Source organism: Chiloscyllium plagiosum, chromosome 16 (genome assembly GCF_004010195.1).
Source record: "Chiloscyllium plagiosum isolate BGI_BamShark_2017 chromosome 16, ASM401019v2, whole genome shotgun sequence".
Taxonomy (NCBI): domain Eukaryota; kingdom Metazoa; phylum Chordata; class Chondrichthyes; order Orectolobiformes; family Hemiscylliidae; genus Chiloscyllium; species Chiloscyllium plagiosum.
The window spans coordinates 7,723,415-7,743,788 of NC_057725.1; positions in this window are offsets into that span (position 1 = coordinate 7,723,415).

Below are 20,374 nucleotides of genomic sequence, written 5' to 3' on the forward strand. Positions count from 1 at the left end.
ATATTTCTAATTTGGACTTTGCCTGTAAGGACGATAAGACCAGGAAACAGGTTCTGAAAACATTAACAAATTGTCAATGTTATTTCTCTTATTTCAAAGAATCATGATTAGTAATCAAACAAAAATGAAAGCTGTTCATTTGTGTCTGAATACAAACGCTAGCAACAGGAACAATTATGGAGATCAGTGCAAGAAAGGTATAATTGAAAAAATAATTTTTTAATATATATATTCACTCATAGGATGTAGGCATCGCTGGTTAGGCCAACATTTACTGCCCATCTTTAATTGCTTAGAGAGCAGTTAAGACTCAACCATATTGCTCTGGGTATGGAGTCACATGTCAGCCAGACCAGGTAAGGACAGCATATTTCCTTCCCTAAAGGACAACAGGGAACCAGATGAATATTTCCCAGCAATCAATAATGGTTTCATAGTCATCATTAGACTTTTAATTCCAGATTATTTTTTAAAAATTGAATTCAAATTTCACCACAGGTCAATTTGGACCTGAACATTACTTGAGTTACTAGATTAATAATCTAGTAACAATATCACTAGGCCATCACCTCCTTAATACAAGGCAATATAATGGCAATGAGGCGATATTACATTGCATTCACCACAAGCAGGTTGCTTTTCATTGCATTCTTTCTCTCTAATGAGGTTTGGAAGCAATTGATGACAAGACATTTATTGGTGCATTTGTGGGTCAGTGTGACTTTATTAGGATCAGGTATCTGTCTCTGTGCATCATATGGGGCATGGACAAGTAGAAAAGTACCAAGGAGTAATGGTTGACCTGTTGGCCCCATGTCTAAATAGTACAAGGGGCCATAAAAATGAAGCAAAATAGGTAACTGGGCCACATTAACAAGTCCAGCTGATCTCAAATCCTCAGATGTCATGTTAAAGCTAAATGGTGTTCTGATCAGACTGCACTTGGTAAATTGTGAGCTGTTTAGATTACTTCAACAGGATGGACCATTTATGCATTTATTTGTGGTAAGTGCAACACAGAGCAATGTAGCTGATCCCTAACACTAGAGCCAACTGATGTTGATTGACTTAAAGTAGGGCTTCTGAGTTCTGAAAGGTGTATGCTAAGCCCTTAACGAGATGTAGAAAGTCAATATGAATGGTGTATCTGACCATACAAGGAAATAAATCAGTCATAGATTCAACATTGTGAAAGGCAGATGTAGGTGAGAAGTTAAGATTTCTTCCTTTCGTAAACAATTGAAAATACTCCAGGAGGATCAAAGCCTTTGAATTTATTAAGGAGCAACCAGATTCTAAACATTTTAAGATTTGTATTCTGAAAACAATGGACTCAATTGCCTTCAAATTAATTTATCCTGTGGCTTTGAAAAATGTGAGGCTGAAATGTTAGCCAAAGGCTTGTCCCACTGAGGTGAGGAAAGATTGGTAGATTGAAAGAACTTTGGGTGATAAGAGATGTGGAACATCTAGTCAAGAGGAAGAAGGAAGCTTTGGGGTGGCACGGTGGCTCAGTAGTTAGCACTGCTGCCTCACAGCACCAGGGTTCCCAGGTTTAATTCCAGCCTTGGACGACCGTCTGTGTGCAGTTTGCACATTCTCCCCGTGTCTGCGTGGGTTTCCTCCAGGTGCCCCGGTTTCCTCCCACAATCCAAAGATGTACAGGTTAGGTGAATTGGCCATGCTAAATTATCCATAGTGTTAGGTGCATCAGTCAGAGGGAAATGGGTCTGGGTGGGTTACTCTTTGGAGGGTCGGTGTGGACTTGTTGGGCCCAAGAGCCTGTTTCCACACCGTAGGGAATCTAATCTAATCTACTTCAGTTTGAGGAAACAAGGATCAGTCAGGGCTTTTAGAGGGTTACAAGGTAGCCAGGAAAGAATTGAAGAATGGACTTAAGAGAGCTAGAAGGGGGCATGAAAAAACCATGGCAGGTAGGATTAAGATAAACCCTAAAATATTTTATACTTATGTGAGCAACAAGAGGATGATGAGAGTGAGGGTACGGCTGATCAGGGATGGTGGAGGAAACTTGCAGCTGGAGTCGGAGGAAGTAGGGGAGGTCATTAATGAATACTTTGCTGCAGTAGTCACTACTGAGAGGGACCTTGTTGTTTCTGAGGAGAGTACAAAGCAGACTGATATGCTTGAACAGGTTGATGTTAAGAAGGAAAATGTGTTGAAGATTTTGAAAAACATAAGGATAGGTAAATCTCCTGGGCCAGATGGGATATATCCTAGATTACTATGGGAAGTGAGGGAAGAAATTGCTGCACCTTTGGCAATGATCTTTGTGTCCTCACTGTCCACTGGAGTAGTGCCAGATGATTGGAGAGTGGCAAATGTTATTCCCTTGTTCAAGAAAGGGAATAGGGATAATCCTGGGAATTACAGATCAGTCAATCTTTTCTCTGTGGTGGGCAAAGTATTAGAGAGGATTTATGATTATTTGGAAAGCCATGGTTTGATTAGAGATCATCAGCATAGCTTTGTGAGAGGCAGGTCATGCTTCACAAACATAACTGAATTCTTTGAGGACGTTACAAAAAAAACACATTGATGTGTTATGGACTAAACCAGATTATTCTAAACATTCTTAAGCAGGCAGCTCAGACCATAACTTTGCAATTGTTTTTTGTAAGTATACAATGACAATTACCTGGATTAAGTTAGCTAAATTGACTACTAGATTTAAAAACAGACAAAAGTTTATTCACAAAATTATACAATGAAATGCAAAGAACAAAGAACCCATACAAAACTCAGTCTAACCAAAATAGAATTAATTATGCTGTTCCGAATATACACAACAGTCCCAATAAGCAAACTCCCTTTAAAAACCAGTATAAATAGAACACATGATTACAGGCTGAAGCTGAAGGGCAGAAAGAGAGAGAGAGTTTCCACACAGCTCCCGGTTGAACACCTCACCAGTTCAGCTCAGCTCAGCTCAGCTAGTTGAAGAGCTGACTTCTACCCTTTCTTTATACAGGTTACTTCTAAAGTATGACCACTTTGGCCTGAAATCTCACCTGTTTACATATAAACAAAAGGCCTCTCAAAATCCTTTTCATCTCTGTACCAAACCAGACTGATCAGAGTCCGGCCAGGTTTATTGCCCATCTGAAAAAAAATCAAGGACAGAGTCTCCTTGAGCCAAGGAACAGTTTTTAGTAGAAAAAAGGGACTAGCTTTGTGACAGATGAATGTAGAGCAATGGATATGGTTTACATGTATTTTAGCAAGGCATTTGATAAGGTTCCCCATGGTAGGCTCATTCAGAAAGTAAGGAGGCATGGGATACAGGAAAATCTGGCTGACGAGAAACAGAATTGGCTGGCCCACAGAAGACAGCGGGTGGTAGTGATGGGAAGTATTCAGCCTGGAGCTTGGTCACCAGTGATTTTGCACATGCTTCGGTTTTGGGACCTCTGCTCTTTGTGATTTTTATAAATGATTTGGAAGAGGAAGTGGAATGGTTTGCTGATAACATGAAGATTGGTGGAGTGGCGGATAGTTTCGAGGGCTGTTGTAGTTTGCAATGGGGCATTGTCTGGATGCAAAACTGGGATGATAAGTGACAAATAGAGTTCAACCTGGAAAAGTGTGAAGTGATTCATTTTGGAAGGTCGAATTTGGATGCAGAATACAGGGTTAGTTATAGGATTCTTGGCAGTGTGGAGGAACAGAGGGATCTTGGGGTCCATGTCTATAGATCACTCAATGTTGCCACCCAAGTTGATAGGGTTGTTAAGAAGGCATATGGTGTGTTGACTTTCATTAGCAGGAGGATTAGGTTTAACAGCTGTGAGGTTATGCTGCAGCTCTGTAGAGCCCTGGTTAGACCACACTTGGAATATTGTGTTCAGTTCTGGTTGCCTCATTGCAGGAAGAATGTGGAAGCTTTAGAAAGAGTGCAGAGGAGATTTACCAGGATGCTGCTTGGGCAGGAGGGAATTTCTAATGGAAAGGATTGAGGGAGCTAGGGCTTTTCTCATTGGAGCAAAGAAGGATGACAGGTGACTTGATAGAGATGTACAAGATGATGAGAGGCATAGATAGAGTAGATAACCAGAGACTTTTTCCCAGAGTGGAAATGTCTATCATGAGGGGGCATAATTTTAAGGTGATTGGAGGAAGGGTTTAGGGGAGATGTCAGAGGTAGGTTCTTTACGCAGAGAGTGATGGGTATGTGCCAGCAGTGATAGTAGACTAAGATATATTAGTGACATTTAAGCAACTCTTGGATAGGCACATGGAAGATAGTACAATGAAAGGTATGTAGCTTGGTGAGTTTTGAGAAGATTTGTAGCTTAGGTTGAGGTTTTGAATGCAGGTTTGTTTGCTGAGCTGAAAGGTTCATTTCCAGACATTTCATTACCTTACTAGGTAACATCTTCAATGGACCTCATGCGAAGCAATGCTGAAAATTCCTGCTTTCTATTTATGTGTTTGGGTTTCTTTGGGTTGGGTGTTGTCATTTCCTGTGGTGATGTTATTTCTTGTGGTGAAGTCACTTCCTGTTCCTTTTCTCAGGGGGTGGTAGATGGGGTCTAACTCAATGTGTTTGTTGATAGAGTTCCGATTGGAATGCCATGCTTCTAAGAATTCTCGTGCATGTCTTTGTTTGGCTTGTCCTAGGATGGACGTATTGTCCCAGTCGAAGAGGTGTCCTTCCTCATCCGTATGTGAGGATACTATTGAGAGAGGGTCATGTCTTTTTGTGGCTAGTTGGTGGTCATGTATCCTGGTGGCTAGTTTTCTGTGTGTTTGTCCAATGTAGTGCTTGTTACAGTCCTTGCACAGTATTTTGTAAATGACATGGCTGCTATGTAGCTTGGTCTAAACTTGGAGTAGGTTAAATGATTGGCACAACACCGAGGACTGAAGGGCCTGTACTGTGCTCTGCTGTTTTATGTTTTATGTTCCATAGGGAAATGAAATTCTGTGGCCTTGATTTTTGTTCATGGGTCAGGAGCATAGAGACGAGACACTATCTATCCCTGCAAGCCCTGTCCTGTGGAGATGTGTCCTGGGAAGATCAGAAATTCTTTCCGGGTTGTGGAGGTCCTCAGAAGGCAAGGGGTGGCCGAGGATAAGATATGAGGCTGTTGGCTGAAGGTGGCATGGTGGCATAGTGGTTCATACAGCTGTCTCACAGCAGCAGGGACCCAGGTTCAATTCCAACTTCGGGTGACCGTCTGTGCGGAGTTTGTATGCTCTCCCTGTGTCTGCATGGGTTTCCTCCAAGTGCTCAAGTTTCCTCCCACAGTCCCAAGATGTGCAAGTTAGGTGGATTAGTCATGGTAAATGTAGAGTTTTAGGGATTGGGTAGGTCTGGGTGGGATGCTCTTTGGAGGGTTAGTACAGACTCAATGTGCTGAATGGCCTGCTTCCACATTGTAGGGATTCTGTGATTCTATGGTAAGGCCTTCTTTCCTGCTCTGGGTTTAGTAAAAATATATTGAAACCAAAAAAAAACATTTGCCCCATCGTATTTCGACACATATTTCCCATACCCATCCAAACCAATCCCATGCAAACTCAAAGGCAACTCAGACTCTCGAATGCCCTCCATATAGCCCTCATATTAACAGGCTAACCCAGGCCTCTTTATCCCATCCCAAGGATCTTTACATCTCTGGTAAACATCTAGTCCTCGCTATCCATTTCCATGGCTCAGCACGCCCTCTTTGTTAACATATGATCCTGTACACAAATGTCTGGCCAATTATAGAGCTTATGCCAACTTAGTGTTATTGGATGTCAACATATGCCCTGATCACCACATTTCTCCATCTATCTCCTGGAAAACATAGTTCAAATCAACATTAACGTTTCAAATCTAATATGATGCTTCTGTTTTAAATTCAGCTCTCCAGCATTTGGAGTATTTTGCTTTTGTCAGCTACCAACCACCAACGGGCAACCTTGGGAGCTTTGCTGACATGAAACCTATTTTCCAATTCAAATCATTACTGTTATAGAAAAACACACATTGATTTAAAAAAAAAATCAAGACAGATAGTCTTCCATTTATGCAATGGTTACCTCCCTGAGAATAACGGCATTAAGTGAAACCTCTTAATCAAAATAGGTATTCCCATGGAAACCACTGTAAATGTTTGGGTTACATTCCTGAAATGTTAAACACAGACAGCAAAATGTTAATATAAAAAGTCATAGTTAATATGAACATGATTAAAAATAACATTGTTTAATCTTTATTGCCTCACATACAAGGTTGCTTATCTGGATTTGGACGGCTGTGGGTCTTCATCTGAATTAGCTGAAGTTGAAAGTTAATATTCTTCAGGCTGCTCTTCTGCTGCTTTGCAGGGGTAAGGTCAAGTACCCTTGGGGACAGTTTAAAATTAAAATTACAAGCCTTAATTGAGGCAGGCAACAGCCAAAACAAACTGAAGAAACAGGAACCTGCCCAGGAAAGCTATGTTTTGCCATGCGTTTGTTCTTCCAGATTACTGGGAGTCAGGTAAGAACCATGCTATCATGAATGAGGCACAGATTATTGGAGGAGCCTCTGATGAAGAGTCATCTAGACTTGAAACATTCACTTTCTTTCCACAGATGCTGCCTGATCCATTATAATTTCCAGCATATTTTGTTTTCAGTAAAGATTATTAGAGTCATAGGTGATAAAATGAAAATAAAATGGCAAAATCTCATTAATCAAAAATCAAGGATTACTAGTACATTAAAAGTCCTTTAATTAATCCAAAAAACTAATGTTCCCATACCTCTCAGGTCAGAAGAAGAGTCATACCAAATTCAAAATGTTCACTCTGCTTTCTCCTTCCACAGAAGCTGCCAGACTTGCTGCATTTCTCCAGCAATGTCTGTGTCTCTTTCATAAGTATGAGCATTACTCAACATCTCATCATTAGCATCCTGGGGAAATTATTGATCTGCAGCATAATTATACCAGCCATTTAAGTACAGTCACTAGCAAATTATGTCAGGTTCTGAGAATTTTATGGTGACAGACTCAACACTTAATTCCACAAAGCCTTTCCACCATCTAAAAGGCACAAGTCAAGGGTTTGATGAAATATGCTTCCCTTGCTGGGATAAGTGTACAACGCATAAACAGTTCAACACCATTTAGGGCACAACACCCATTTGATTAGCTTTCTGGTTCCCACTTTAAAAATTAATTCCCTCTATCAACAGCATAGTGGCAGCGGTGCATACCATCAGCAAGATACACCATGGCAACTTGCTTACCCTCCTCCGGCAGTACTTTTTAAGCCCTCAAACTCAAATGTGTAAAAAGACAAAGGCAGTAGATGTATAGGAGTACCAGCAGCTGCACAATCCTCTTCAGGTCATACACCATCCTGCCTTTGAACAATATTGCTGTTCTTTTAGTATGACTGAGTTAAATTCCGAGAAATCTGTTCCTAACAACACTGTGGGTACAATGTGCAACATGGGCTGTAGCAGTTAAAGAAGGCAGCTCAACACCTTCTCATGGGAAATTAAGGGTGGTGATTAAATACTGGTCTAGCCGATGAAGCTCACAGCTTGTCAATGAAGAAAAAAACAAGCGAATGTAAAGTGGACCAAAATTCACTCCATTTCCTGATGCCATGGGAAATTCGCTAACATTTGATTAATAATTCAAGGTGGTGTCTACAAATCAAGTAGTAACAGTGATTAGTTGAACATGAATTCACTGCTCTAGTAAGCATACAGGCATTATTGCAAATTAGCATCAGGTTAGCTTGCTATAATTGGTTTTCCCCGTTATTACATTCCTTAATAAGGTGAAGGGTCTAGCAAGTTTAATGACTGGGGGGACCTTGGGCTAATTCTGTGCTCAATCATAGAACAGCAAAACAAATGAATAACATTTGTTAGTTCATGTTGTATACTTTTATCAATAAATGAAACCTAAATATTATTTGCAACTGATATGGGTCACTCTGAACTTTCTCGCATTATATAGCTTCCAGGCTCAATTAAGAAAAAACAAACACTGGACTGTTTCCAGCACTAGACTGTTGTCTAATAAAAGGCTGTGATCATCCTTGATGTGGCTTTTATTCGCTGTAGTTTTATAGTTTAGTTTTTGTAGTTTTGTAATCTACCGATAAAGAGCTTGAAATTAAACAGGAGTGAGATAGAGTCAGGTATGAACAAAACACAGCTATCATATCACGTTTGTGCTTTATGGAGTCTTATCTCTGGGTCCCATTGCAACTCAAATTTGTCCTGTTTACCAGCTGCCTTTGATGGATAAAGTATTTGTCTAATGTTCCTCTAAACTTTGGTTGCTCTGCATAATGCAATTTAGACATCATTAAAATTGATTAAAGTCTAAAGTTGGATTAGTGGTGCTGGAAGAGCACAGCAGTTCAGGCAGCATCCAAGGAGCTTTGAAATCGACGTTTCGGGCAAAAGGCTTTTGCCCAAAACGTCGATTTCGAAGCTCCTTGGATGCTGCCTGAACTGCTGTGCTCTTCCAGCACCACTAATCCAGAATCTGGTTTCCAGCATCTGGAGTCATTGTTTTTACCTCCTAAAGTCTAAAGTTGGTTTGAGCATCTGAATACTTAATATTGAGAAACAATAATTCTGGCCAAGTGATTTAATTTGTTCAAGCCTAGTCCATTGAGGGATTAAGAAGTTACATTTGATGCATTACTTACTCTTTTCTTTTTACCCCAGCAAGACACATATTAGTTCAAAGTTATTAGCAAGCCAAGCTTCTTAAACATCATCTTGTGTGATAATGGGTTCAGATTACTCTTTAAAATTTGAATATAAAATAGAGGTAGACAAGATTTGTGGTGTCAGTTCTCAGAGGTAACTTTTTATAAAGATGTCAGAAAGTCATTTGGAACAGTGAACTAAAGGCATAATTTCCAAAAGTGCATGTGACCTAAGTTAAGTGCTTAGCGTAGGAAACCTACGACATGCATGAATAAAATGTTTATTAAGTCGACATATATAAAATACAGAGGAAACAGACAAGGGGCCATTAGTTGTTTGAGTCCGATTGAGAATCAGCTTTCACTTCAGGGAGAGAGTTTCACTGTAGTAGAAGGATTTACTTTCTGAAGTCTCTAAGCTGTCAGAATTTACACAAAAGTTTTAAAGCTGTCAGAAGTTAGAAGAGCTTTAAGTCATCAGAACTGGAAATTGTTAGCTAAGTAAGAAATTAAATGGTTTGTAGTGATTGTATCGAGGTTTGCCATGTGGACTTCATAGAAAATTAGTTCCCATATAGGGGCTGTTAACCTGGTGGGCGGCACGGTGGCACAGTGGTTAGCACTGTTGCCTCACAGCACCAGAGACCCGGGTTCAATTCCCGACTCAGGCGACTGACTGTGTGGAGTTTGCACGTTCTCCCCGTGTCTGCGTGGGTTTCCTCCGGGTGCTCCGGTTTCCTCCCACAGTCCAAAGATGTGCAGGGTCAGGTGAATTGGCCATGCTAAATTGCCCGTAGTGTTAGGTAAGGGGTAAATGTAGGGGCATGGGTGGGTTGCGCTTCGGCGGGTCGGTGTGGACTTGTTGGGCCGAAGGGCCTGTTTCCACATTGTAATGTAATCTAATCTAAAATAAAAAACCTGGTCCAATTAGGGAGCTCTGGCTGACAGATAAGAACAGGAGGTGGAGACATCCTGTTCACTCTGAGAGCCTTCTCTGAGAGAATTGGATCAGTGTCAAGGACTCTCAATGCGTAAATAAAGAGTGATGGGATACTGGCCTCTGTGGAGTTATTTCAGGTTAAGACAGAAGTGAAAAGAAAAAGATTGAGACTTTGTTTTGTTGATTATTTTAAGATCTTTCAAAACTGTCTATATGTAAATTTGTTTGTTTTTTTAATTTGGTGTTATAGATGTGTGGATTTGACTTGTCTAGTATTACCAGCAGATGGAATCAGGAGAAAGAACTGCACAATATTGTTTCAGTTTGTTTTAAAAGATCAAGCAGGTTTAATAACAGCTTAGATTCTAATTTGCAATTACAGACGAGTATGTATGCAAGTTTCTCTTGGTACTACTGTGGCTGCACTGCACATAGCAGCTGACTATGTAGTTTACACGTTGCCCTTGACTCACTAGCATATCAAACTCATAAAACAACATATCCCTTAAAGCATTATCACTACATCCCAAAAAAATCACTAAATGTGAAAATGTAAATGCATTAGAGTGTTGCAAACAGGAGTAATAACTGAAAATTTAACAGTTCAGAAGCCAAAGCATAATCACCTGATGAAGGAGCGTCGCTCCGAAAGCTAGTGTGCTTCCAATTAAACCTGTTGGACTATAACCTGGTGTTGTGTGATTTTTAACTTTGTATACCACCAGTCCAACACCGGCATCTCCGAATCATATACAAACAGTGCAGGTGGTTTGACAATCCTTTTAGATCTTTTGTTGAGCTAACATTATGGTGAGTTAGATTTCCCATTTAAGTGTTCTCAACTCAGATTTTTAAAAATTCATTCTCAGGATGAGGGTGTCGCTGGCCAAGCCAGCAATAATTGCCCATCGCAAATTACCCAGGGGCTAGTTAGATGCCTGGAGGAAGAACACCTCATCTTCTGCCTCGGAACATTTCAACCCCAGGGCATCAATGTGGACTTCAACAGTTTCCTCATTTCCCCTTCCCCCACCTCACCCTAGTTCCAAACTTCCAGCTCAGCACTATCCCCATGACTTGTCCTACCTGCCTATCTTCTTTTCCACCTATCCACTCCACCCTCCTCCCTGACCTATCACCTTCATCCCCTCCCCCACTCACCTATTGTACTCCATGCTACTTTCGCCCCACCCCCCCCCTCCTCTAGCTTATCTCTCCACGCTTCAGGCTCTTTGCCTTTATTCCCGATGAAGGGCTTTTGCCCGAAACGTCGATTTTGCTGCTCCTCAGATGCTGCCTGAACTGCTGTGCTCTTCCAGCACCACTAATCCAAAAGCTAGTTAGGAGTCAACCACATTGCTGTGGGTCTGGAGTCACATGTCGGCTGGAACAGGTAAGGATGGCAGTTTCCTTCCTTAAAGGACATTAGTGAACCAGACAGGTGTTTCCAACAATCAACAATGGATTCATGGACATTATTAGACTCTTACTTCCACAGGAGAAAGTGAGGTCTGCAGACGCTGGAGATCAAAGCTGAAACTTTATTGCTGGAACAGCACAGCAGGTCAGGCAGCATCTAGGGAACAGAAGATTCGACGTTTCGGGCACATGCCCTTCCTGAAGAAGGGCATGTGCCCGAAACGTCGAATCTTCTGTTCCCTAGATGCTGCCTGACCTGCTGTGCTGTTCCAGCAATAAAGTTTCTTACTTCCACAGTTAACTGAATTCAAATTACACCCTCTGCTGTGATGGGATTCGAACTCAGGTCCCCAGAACATTACTTGGGTCTCTGGATCAACAGTCTTGCAATAATATCACTAGGCCATGGACCTCCCCTGTTTTGGAGTCTTGCATGTCAGTAGTGCACTGATTGTATCTTGAGAATCTTCCATATCTTCATTATCCAATTTTATTTTGAGTGTGTGTTGTGCGCAATTCATGTCTTTTTAGAGTTCCTGAGTTGGCTTTTGGGACAGAAACATACATTCTGCTTTAGACCATGAATTGTGAGAAAGCATCCATCTTGCCATAGATAAACTCCAACTAGGCTGCAGAAGATGGGAAATTATCACTTTGAACAGTGGTGGAAAACTCCTCAACAAACAGTACAGGATACAATATTGCTATTAGCACAATTTTAAACTTTAAGGAAGTAAAAACACTACAGCTTAGCCATAATACTGATTAAGATTTCGTTGGAAATAATATTGTATAGCTTTGATTTAGTACAGAGTTTAAAAGCTTTTAAGCAAGGACAAGAATATAAAATTGTAGCAATATGGAGTGTAAAATTTTCAAGTGTCATGGGACAAGCAACTTAAAACAACATTGTCAGTTGTTAATTTTAAAGTTTAAATATGAGAAGATTATTGACTGCAGTTAAAATGTGGCAAAATTCAAACAGTGTTAAAGTAGTAGCAATAAATATCCACACAAAAGGAAAAGGTTGAAAATACAAATGCTATCTCACAGAGTTGATGTCAGAGATGGGTCAAACAGTATCAGACATTGTAAAGAAAACAGTTCTGAAGATACAGAATTGTTATAAAACTAAATGTCAAATTTCAAGCTGAACAAGGAAAAACTCTATTTTATTTAATAGAATAGAATATAAAACTGATGATGTTACAAGTCATAAAAATATAAATGAAAGTTAGATGCTTTTGAAGTTTTAAAGTTTTAAATAATTACTTTAACCAGAGATCAAACAATATATTACAGTGGAGTTCAGTATCCAAGGAAATCCATAGATAATTCAAATAATTACCTCTTCAGACTAAGAGAAAACTGTGAATGAGGAACTTTGACATCAGAATTAAAATGAGACAGAATTATTATTTGAATTAGTGTTGAGTCTTGAATAGATTTGCAACAGTACAAAGAAAATTTGACTTTGGAGAGAGCTATTCAAAATTCAACAAACGCAGAAACAAGGAAGACTGATAAACAAATCATGAGAGGAGGACCATATCATTGGAGACAGTGTGGAGACAAATGCTCTATAGACATACATGACAAGCCAACACAAAGAATAAGCCAAACAGCAGATAGTATGAGTCAGAGTTAGAGTCAATGTTAGTGCTGTGGAGCAAATAAAACCTGACAGGCACAGGCAGTGTCCAGCTATGACAAAATAATACTTTTTCTGTAAAATTATAGGTCACTTCCATAAGGTATATTGAAGTAGGAAACTGTTGCAAAGCAGAAAGAAAAATGCTTACAAAGGATTACTCATGCAGAGATCAATGTGGTAGAACACCCACCAATGAAAAAGACGTGAAGCCTGTCATAGTGGGAGCGAACTGGGCACCAACAGATGATGTAAGAATAGATCACTTAGGACTGACAGACAAGCATTCAAAACATGCTTACAGTGATTTGACAAAGAAGGTGGAGTTTTCTGGAGACGGTGGCCCTCTGGGAATCCATGTAGTACCCTTCAACTCTACACTGAGTGGAAGATTCCTTGGTCTCATCGTGGGCTGAAGGGCCTGTTCTGTGCTGTATTGTTCTATATCAGAGGCATTTATGGGGAAATTAATGATTCTATTGGCCTGATTTTAACAGAACTTACTTACCTCAAGGGACTTCTCATTAATTTTAGATTTGTTGTGGGGATGAGTTTCAGAGATGAGACTACATGTTCAGGTGGAATAATTCTCCAGACAAAAGACCTTCTGTGAGTAATACTGCAACACAGAGTTGAAAATGTAATTTATTAGCAATGCTTGTCACTTTTGAGACTGTATACACTTCTTTATCTCAACCTTCTTGCATTACCAGGTGTTAAATTAGCTCCGAAAGAACAACTGGTTTAAAAATAAATTGTTTTTGACTAAGCAATAAAGAGGCATTGGTAGAGGATTTCTTTGAGCTTCTTGGATAGCTGATGGAACTTGAAAATAAATAATCATTTTTTGATGTTACCTAGTTTGGGAGGGAACACTGGTTTATACTGTTAGCAGTAAGTAAGACCATGACTTTACATTACTGATGGAAATGTTTTCAACTTCAAACATCATAAAACCAAACAGACATTTACAAAATTGTGAGAAACTTGGATAGAATGGATAATCAGAGTTGTTTTCCCAGATTAGAAATGTAAATTACTAAGGCACACCAGTTTAAGGTTAAAGGGGGAAAGTTTGAACACATGAGAGGCAAGTGTTTTACACAGAAGGTGCAAGTGCCTGAAAGAAGAGGTAGTAGAAGCAACGACTACAGCAACGTTGAAGATGCAACTTGACAGTGTTACCTGAAAGGAATACTCAAAACATTGAATCAGGAATTCTACCTCTATGTGGCACAGAAAAGAAAGAGAGTCATCACAGATTTTAATTCAACAAACCCTTCTTTATCAATACTCAATAGAAATCAGACATTCATTTCAACATTTGCTTCTTACTTCATCTAACTTAACTCACTCTATTTAAGATTTGGAGATGCTGGTGCTGGACTGGGGTGTACAAAGTTAAAAATCACACAACACCAGGTTATAGTCCAACAGGTTTAATTGGAAGTATGTAGAACTCTGAGCTCAAAAACTGCATGAATTTATCTCACTTTCTAGATTAGAATCAATCTAAACAATCTAGACAGAGAACACAGGGGGCTAATCGCTCCGAAAGTTAGTGTGCTTCCAATTAAACCTGTTGGACTATAACCTGGTGTTGTGTGATTTTTAACTTTGTACACTCTATTTAACTTCACTTTACCTTAGCTTTAACTTAATTGAATCTAACTCTAATTCTAACTTGTACTGTATAAGTTTGGCTTTAAACAAATACCACTCTGATTCGAGTGAAGTGATCAGCTTTTGGTCTTGTAGATCTTGCCTCATGGTTCTTTGTCTTTTCTGAAGTTAACTTCAAGGTTTGCATTTCTCAACAGTTGGTCACATGATTTGGAGATGCCGGTGTTGGACTGGGGTGTACAAAGACGAAAATCATACAACACCGGGTTATAGTCTAACAGGTTTAATTGGAAGCACTAGCTTTCGGAGCGCCACTCCTTCATCAGGTGGTTGTGGAGTACACAATTGTAAGGCACAGAATTTATAGCAAACGTTTACAGTGTGATGTAACTGAAATTATACTTTGAAAAATACCTTGAATGTTTGTTGAGTCTTTCATCTGTTAGAATACCATGATAGTTTCACTTCTTTCATACGTAAATCACAAAACATTTTTAAAAAGTTACATTCTCAGGTTAACTGTAACAATTGGTGTCAGCCAGATAATATGTTGAAGGTGTTAGCCCCCTGCGTTCCCTGTCTGTGCCATAATGTTTAGACTGATTCTAATCTAAAAGGTGATAACTGAAATTGTATATTGAAAAATACCTTGATTGTTTGTTGAGTCTTTCATCTGTTAGAATGGCCATGATAGTTTCACTTCTTTCATATGTAAATCACAAAAGATTTTTAAAAAGTTACATTCTCAGGTTAACTGTAACAATTGGTGTTAGCCAGATAATATGATTAGATCCCCTCCAGTGTGGAAACAGGTCCTTCGGCCCAGCAAGTCCACACCGACCCTCCGAAGAAGTAACCCACCAGACCCATTTCCCTCTAACTAATGCACCTAACACTATGGGCAATTTAGCATGGCCAATTCAGCTGACTTGCACATCTTTGGACTATGGGAGGAAACCAGAGCACCCGGAGGAAGCCCACACAGACACAGGGAGAATGTGTGAACTCCACACAGACAGTTGCCCAAGACTAGAATTGAACCTGGGACCCTGGCGCTGTGAGGCAGCAGTGCTAACCACTGAGCCACTGCCCCAAATGTTGAAGATGTTAGCCCCCTGTGTTCTCTGTCTGTGCCATAATGTTTAGACTGATTCTAATCTAAAAAGTGAGTTAACAGAGTATTACATGAATTCATGCAGTTTTTGAGCAAAGTACAGTGCAACTCTGAAAGTACAAATTCACCCCACAAACATATATGTACATGTGTGCATGTGGGTTTTTGTGTGTGTTTCTGTCTGGGGTTGGGGTTGTGAGTGTGAGAGTAGAGCGTCTAAGTCTGTGAGAGGATGCATGTGTGAGTGTGTGTGTGTCTGTAGGAGTGTGTGCGTCTGGGGTGGGGGATTGTGTCTGTGTGAGAGAGTGTATATGTGTGCGTGTGTGAGTGTAAAGTGGTCTAAGTCTGTGAGAGGATGCATGTGTGAGTGTGGGAGTGTGTGTGTGTCTGTAGGAGTGTGTGTGAATGTCTGTGTGCGTGTCTGTGTATATATATGTCTGTGTGTATGTGTGTGTATAGAAATTCTTGTGTGTGTGTGTTTGTAGGAGTGGCTGTGTGTGTGTATAGTGCAATGGTGGTCACCTGTAGTGTGACTTGAACCCAAGGTCCCGGTTGAGGCCCTCCCTATTGGTACGGAACTTAGCTATCAGCCTTTGTGACACCTACCATACACAGGATCTATTTAGAGGAGGAGGAACGTAATGGGCACTTGGAAATAGTCAGGAATACCCTCATAAGAACGGTGTATGATGCTCAATTCATCGACCGCCAGTTCCGACATGCCACAGTGAGGAACCTAATGACCTCCTCAGGAGACAGACATGAACTGCAACCGACAGGGTACCTTTGTTGTCCAGTACTTCCCAGGAACTGGATAACTACGCCATGATCTTTGCAGTCTGCAACACATTATCAATGAGGATGAGCACCTCGTCAAGATCTTCCCCACACCTCCACTTCTCACCTTTAAACAACCACCAAACCTGAAACAGATCATTGTTTGTAGCAAACTGCCCTACTTCCATGAGGAGTATTCATGACACTAAACAACCTTCAGATGATGCTATCAGGTAATTAGCTCAATTAGCAGGATAGAATTCCTCAGGAAGTTAAGGGACTTCCAGACAAGGTAATAAGTCAGATATTGGGTACCACAGAAATATTATCCAAGAGATAAAAAGAATACTCAAAAATTCAGAATTAAAGTTAGCAGTTATGAAGCCAATGACGTGCTGTTCTTTCAAGTCCAATGGATATATATTCCAGAAGAACTGTGAAATCTCCAGACCACATGCTTTTGAGCCTGATAGTCAGAAGGGTCTTTGACAAATCTAAGAGCAGTTATATATGAATGTATAAATATTATTGATGGGGGAAAATGCTTGGGGGAGAGGGAGGGAGGTCCTATGAATTAGTGGTTCTTAAATGGTTAATATTGGAGACTGCGTTAGGCTCCATCTAGTCTGATGATGTCACAGAGTCCTGGGTGAAAAATCAAGGATTCCAGTAATAGATCCCAGTGAGATCAGTGTTGGCTCCTGATTGTCTTTGTAATTATTCATAATTAGTCAACATAACTTGCATTTGCTGCTATTAGATTTTTTAGATTACATTACAGCGTGGAAACAGGCCCTTCGGCCCAACAAGTCCATAACACTACGGGCAATTTAGTATGGCCAATTCACCTGAACCTGCACATCTTTGGACTGTGGGAGGAAACCGGAGCACCCAGAGGAAACCCACACAGACACGGGGAGAACGTGCAAACTCCACACAGTCAGTCGCCTGAGGCGGGAATTGAACCCGGATCTCTGGCGCTGTGAGGCAGCAGTGCTAACCACTATGCCACCGTGCCGCCCACAATTGCATGGTGCATGGTGCTATCATGCAATAAACTTCCTCGTGTTGTTTAGACAAGTGCCTCTTCTTGTGAAGACTCATGATTGGTTCATCCTTTACGAATGCTCACTGATTGAAGACTGGAGGATAGCAAATGTTGTTCCCTCATTTAAAAAGGGGAGTTGGGACAACCCTGGTAATTATAGGTCAGTGTATCTTACTTCAATTGAGGGTAAGATGTTGGAAAAGGTTATAAGAGATAGGATTGATAATCAGCTGAAAAGGAATAGTTTGATTAGGGATAGTCAACACGGTTTTGTGAAGTGTAGGTTGTGCCTCACTAAACGTATCGAGTTCTTCGAGACGGTGACAAAACAGATGGCTGAAGGTAAAGTGGTTGATGTGGTGTATATGGACTTCAGTAAGGCATTTGATAAGGTTGCACATGGTCGGCTATTGCACAAAATACGGAGTTTCAGGTTTGAAGGTGATTTTGCCGTTTGGATCAGAAATTGGCTAACTGAAAGAAGACAGAGGGTGGCTGTTGATGGGAAATGTTCATCCTGGAGCTCAGTTACCAGTGGTGTACCGCAAAGATCTGTTTTGGGGCCATTGCTGTTTGTCATTTATATAAATGATCTGGAAGTGGGTGGAGAAGGATGGATTAGTAAATTTGCAGATGACACTAAGGTAGGCAGAGTTGTGGATAGCAGGTTACAGAAGGACACAGATAAGCTGCAGAGCTGGGCTGAGAGGTGGCTAATGGAGTTTAATGTGGAAAAGTGTGAGGTGATTCACTTTGGAAGGAGCAACAGGAATGCAGAGTATTGGGCTAATAGTAAAATTCTTGGCAGTGTAGATGAACAGAAAGATTTCAGTGTCCAGATACATAAATCCCTGAAAGTTGCCACCCAGGTTGATAGGGTTGTTAAGAAGGCATATGGTGTGTTAGTGTTTATAGGTAGGGGGATTGAACTTCGGGGCTATGAGATCATGCTTCAGCTGTACAAGACACTGGTAAGGCTGCACTTGGGAGTATTGCATGAAGTCCTGGTTACCTCATTACAGGAAAGATGTGGAAGCTTTGGAAAGGGTTCAAAGGAGATTTACTAGGATGTTGCCTGGTATGGAAGGAAGGTCTTACAAGGAAAGGCTGAGGGAAAAGAGGCTGTTCTCATTGGAGAGAAGAAGGTTGAGAGGTGACTTAAACAAGACATATAAGATAATGAGAGGATTAGATAGGTTGTACAGTGAGATCCTTTTTCCTTGGATGGTGAAGGCTAACATGAGGGGACATAGCTTTAAATTGAGGGGTGCCAGATTTAGGACAGATATCAGGAGTAGTTTCTTCACTTAGAGAGTAATAGGGGAGTGGAACAGTAATAGACTCGCTGACGTTAAGATGTAGGTTAAATGGGCATCAGATTAATTTCACAGGTTGGCGCAACATTGAGGGCCAAAGGGCCTGTACTGCACTGTAACGTTCTATGTTCTACGAATAGGTTCTTATACACAGTACAGAAAAGAGGAACAGTTTACCTCAACCACAAACCTTCAATGGCTGTTTCCAAAGACATACAACAGAAAGCAATACATGAACTCACAGCACACACATTCTTAGCCCACTTCAAGAGAACACTTCAGAAGTGATCTACAAGTCCAATAAATATAGTTTTTGCAGCTGTGTAGACTTACATCCAAAGTAACAACTGCAACATCTCTATCATAGGCATGAGTGGATGAAATAGTGCATTGGATGAAACAATTAACAGAACATTGCATAAAACATTTACATGCCACTATTGTGTCTTCATCAGCATTTTAAACTAAGGATTTTGGTTGTTTCTGTCAAAGGATTCTGAGTAGAGTCAGAAATGTACATGATTCACATTAGGGTGAAAGGCAGAAACAGCCCTTCACTTATATTTCCACAACATCACTTCCTGGTTGAGTTAATGGCAAATAATGGAGACTAAAACTGGGCTTATGGTATCAGTTTGTTCTTTCTTTCCCAGTTGAAACAATGCATTTCATGGTGCTGTTAAATCTTGAGACTGTGCCAGTGACTGACAAAACAAATCCATTTATTGTGTTACTTTGCATGACCCTCACATGGAAACTTGCACAAAGCATGGCAGATCTCTGTTTCAAATCTCTTTTCCTTTTTGTACAATTGTTACCGTTCCAGCAATTGACTGAAAGCAGATTTTTGTGGGTACTTCGAATGTCCCAGAAATACTTTTATCCAAGATAGTAACATATTTATTAACTTGGCAATCTGGCCTGAAGATTGATAACCTGTGCACATCCCTAATATCATATTTTGACTGTGAAAGTTCAAATTATACTATTTGAATTTGTCACTCATTTCATATTTTGTAGCTCAAAACATTTGTGGAGATCCTTCAAAACATTATTCATTATTTCTTTTGTTGTACTAACTTTCTGTCTCACTATTTATCATACCCTGTCTCAGGCTGTGTATAGTTCTTCCTGTATTCTTTCATTTTTCGATAATGGAAATTGCAGAAGAATAAGCTTTTTCTTCCTATTGAGCTGTTGTTCAACTGGCAAACTTCTCAGGGTCATCAGACTGAATACCAATTTCAGGATCACTCATCATTCTCTGTTTTTGGTCAGGATCATCTTTGGAGGGATTGCTGAGCACTGGGATTCAGTGAACAGGTGAGTATGTCTCATCTTGCATATGGTGTCAACAATGTGAATGAAATTTGCTTTCTGCTGTTGGTTTTTGCCCTGTTGGTGAAGGGCTAATGGACCAGGGTGGGGATCAGACTGTGGATTGGACCAGATTTTCCAAGGAGGTACAGATCACCTCTCTAGCCCTTCTTATCTAATGAAGGACTAGAGCTCTGCAATTTCAGAGGGGAGATTGTTTTTAGAGCGCCCTCACAAATAGGGCACACTACTTCTACTCTGAAGCACAGAACTGGCAGTGGACAGCAAACTATGTTTGTATTGTATTCTGAAACTTAAAGACCCTGATAGCCACTTCAACAGCAAACAGCAAATAGAAGGTAATTGGGATGAAAGGGTAGGTGGTATTGCATAGGTAAACTGCCAGAGTGCCCATATGTAGGATATATGTACTGCGATGGTGTAAATTGCAAGTTGCAATGAGGCACAGGGGTCAAGTATGTCGGGGCAGGCTG